Raw genomic sequence first — 3,322 nt, 5'->3', positions numbered from 1 at the left:
TCTATTCTCTGATTTTTCTAATGGTTATTTTAACCTTTACTTATTTATAAATTCTTTATTCTGCCAAGAGTCCTTTGTTGACTAAGCATTCTCTCCAACTGTTTGGGTCACCTTTTCTGTCTTGATATTTATTTTATTTTTAATATTTATTTATTTGAAATAATTGCAGAAAGGGAGAGAAGACCAGAGAGAGAAATTAAGAGAGAGAATTTTGTTTAGTTCACTCCCCACATGGCTGCATCAGCCGGAGCCGTGCTAAGCCAAAGCCAGGAGCTTCTTCTCGATCTTCCACTACAGAGCAAGGCTCCAAGTACTTGGACCATCAATTTCTACACTGCCTTTCCAGGTATATTAATAGGGAGCTGGGAGGGAAGTAGAGCAGCTGGGATACAAACCAGCACCTACATGAGATGCCGGCACTGCAGATCCTGGTTAAATGAACTGTGCCACAGTGCCAGCCCTTGATATTATTTTAATAAACAGAAGCTTCTAATTTGAATTTCTTGTTATCAAATTTCATCTTTTTAAAAAAAACATTTATTTATTTTTATTGGAAAGGCAGATAAACAGAGAGGAGGAGACAGAGAGAGGAAGATCTTCTGTCCAATGATTCACTCCCCAAGTGGCCGCAACGGCCGGAGCTGAGCCAATCCGAAGCCAGGTGCCAGGAGCTCTTCCAGGTCTCCCACGTGGGTGCAGGGTCCCAAGGCTTTGGGCTGTCCTCGACTGCTTTCCCAGGCCACAAGCAGGGAGCTGGATGGGAAGTGGAGCTGCCGGGATTAGAACCGGCACCCATATGGGATCCTGGAGCGTTCAAGGCGAGGGCTTTAACCACTGCTACTGCGCCGGACCCTCAAATTTCATCTTTAAAGACAGGTTTTTGTGTACTGTTTAGAAATCTTTGCTGACCCCAAGCTCATAAAGATACCCTATGCATCTTTTACCTTGATATACGGTATATCTAGAGTTGATATCCAGTATCATGTGATACAGGTTAAGATACATTTTACCCCAAATATCATCCCAATTGACACAGCACCATTTGTTGAAAACACCTTTACTGTACTATAGTGCCACTTTCAAGATTAATCAGTTGAAGACGTATGCGTGAACTTTCTCTTCTCTTTTATTTATATAAAAAATCAATTTCATTTATGTCATACACTCATTATGTTTTAATAACATGATGCTTGTCACACTACCCTCTTTCCTTCATTCCCACTATCCTTGTTCATTCTTTTCTTATATTTGTTTCAAATTTTACAATAACACAGTTTCAACTTACTTTATAATCACAAACTAAATCCTCCAACTGAATAAGTAACAGAAAGAGTAATAAGTAGAAAAACCATTGTTCCTTCGGAGTATAGATGAGGTTTATAAACAATAACCAAATCTCAAAATGTCAATTTCATACCTTTTTTTTTGCAACTGGATCCCATTATTCTTAGTGAAATAAGCCAATTCCTAAAGACCAAAGTGTTTTTTCTAGATTTGTGGTAACTAATATATACAAAAAAAATTTTTTTTCTATTCTGTTCCATTGTTCAATCTGTTTATCCAGCACCAAAGTATCTTATGTACCAAGGCAGGTTATAGATATGTGGTAGTATAAGTGTCCCAACTTTGTTCTTTTTCCATATGTTGCCTATTCTTTTTTTTTTTTTTTTCTCCTTTTCTTTTCTCGGGGCGGCCCGGCACAGAGGTGGGTCAAGGCCGGATCAAATAAGATCAAAGTGCAGGCGCCAGGAGGGGACAGGGGCAGACGCACTCACTGACTCGCACGCCCCACGCGCACGCACACACACACGCGTCCACTCACACCTCGGCCCACGCACGCCTGACGTGTGATGACCACCGACGCTACACACACACACACACACACACACACACACACACAGACACACGCTGCCACGCCCCAGGCTCGTTCCCTCTGCTGCCTATCCTTGACTGTTTGAAATTCAAAATGGTTTTCACGAGTTTGAGAGTTTTGAACAAAATAAATATTTTGTTTGGGATCATGTTACTCTACTTCTATTCATGATAGATTTGTCTGTGATTTTGCTTTCTTGTAATACCATTCCTGCTTTGCTTTGCACTTTGGTCTAAAGGCAAAATAATTCTTGGTGAACCCTATCTCCAGAATCCTGCCTCATCTTTTGGTCTGTTAGAACGACAGGATGGTAAACATCCTTTGGTCTCTGACATATGGTGCCTCAAAAGACCCTTCAGCAAGAGACCTTTGCCTTTTTGTTGATCATTTTGTCTTCCTATCTCTTACAAGGCTAGTGAGGATGCTGGCCCTGTTGGAAACTCCTGGGTTTGCTCCCTCGTATAGGAAGAGGGAAGGTGAGAGGACTACTATTGTTTTTTAAAATAGCTTATTTATTTTTATTGGAAATATGGATTTACAGAGAGGAGAGACAGAGAAAGATTTTTCACTGCTGGTTCACTCCCTAAATGGGCGCAGTGACCAAAGCTGAGCCGATGCAAAGCCAGGAGCTTCTTCCGGGTCTCCCACTTGGGTACAGGGTCCCAAGGCTTTCGGGTATCTTCTACTGATTTCCCAGGTCAAAAGCAGAATTAGATGGCAAAGGAATTAGATGGCAAGGGAATTAGATGGCAACTGGAGCAGCAGAGACATCAACTGGTGTCCACATGGGCTCCTGGGTGCTTGCAGACAGTATTTAGCCAACTGAGCCACTGGACTTGAGGACTAAGATTCTTGGTCCTCCTGTCTCTTGTGTAACAGACATCCCCCCCTCCCCCATTTCACTAGGCAGGATTCAGGTTGTGTTCGTTCATCCCTTGAAGATCTCTTCTTTCCTTCACAGCCTGAAGAAGTCATACTTTCTGGTTCCAGTCAGATGGCCCAAAGTCTGGGTCAACATCACCAGAAGGCTGAGAGTAGGAATGACAGGCTCAATCACCTTCCGATGATTATGATCATAGATAGTACTCGAAGCTCGCTGTTTTATTTTCTTTAACTAGCTTTTTTTTTTTTTCCTTTTTTAATGTCAGTAAGATGTATCTCTTATGCCCAGCTCAGAGGCCTAGTGGCTAAAGTCCTCGCCTTGCATGTGCCGGGATCCCATAAGGTGCCAATTCGTGTCCTGGCTGCTCCACCTCCCTTCCAGTTTCTGCCTGTGGCCTAAGTAAGCAGTCGAGGATGACCTAAAGCCTTGGGACCCTGCACCCATATGGGACATTCAGCAGAAGCTCCTGGTTTACGGCTTCGGATCAGCTCAGCTCAGCTCCCACCATGGTGGCCACTTGGGGAGTGAACCAGTGGAAGGAAGATCTTTCCGTTTCTCCTTCTCTC

General features: G+C 43.0%; 1 non-coding gene across 1 annotated transcript; it reads right to left on the bottom strand.

The window, feature by feature from the left end:
- Positions 1-1,655: 1,655 nt before the first annotated feature.
- On the bottom strand, positions 1,656-1,907 carry LOC118760598 (small Cajal body-specific RNA 2). Its single transcript, XR_004996875.2, has one exon. It is a non-coding gene; the product is annotated as a small Cajal body-specific RNA 2 (non-coding RNA).
- Positions 1,908-3,322: the final 1,415 nt, after the last annotated feature.

Source organism: Ochotona princeps, chromosome X, assembly GCF_030435755.1.
Source record: "Ochotona princeps isolate mOchPri1 chromosome X, mOchPri1.hap1, whole genome shotgun sequence".
In the NCBI taxonomy this organism is placed as follows: domain Eukaryota; kingdom Metazoa; phylum Chordata; class Mammalia; order Lagomorpha; family Ochotonidae; genus Ochotona; species Ochotona princeps.
Note: the sequence above shows the minus strand (reverse complement) of the source record. Positions and strands in the feature narration are given on the sequence as shown.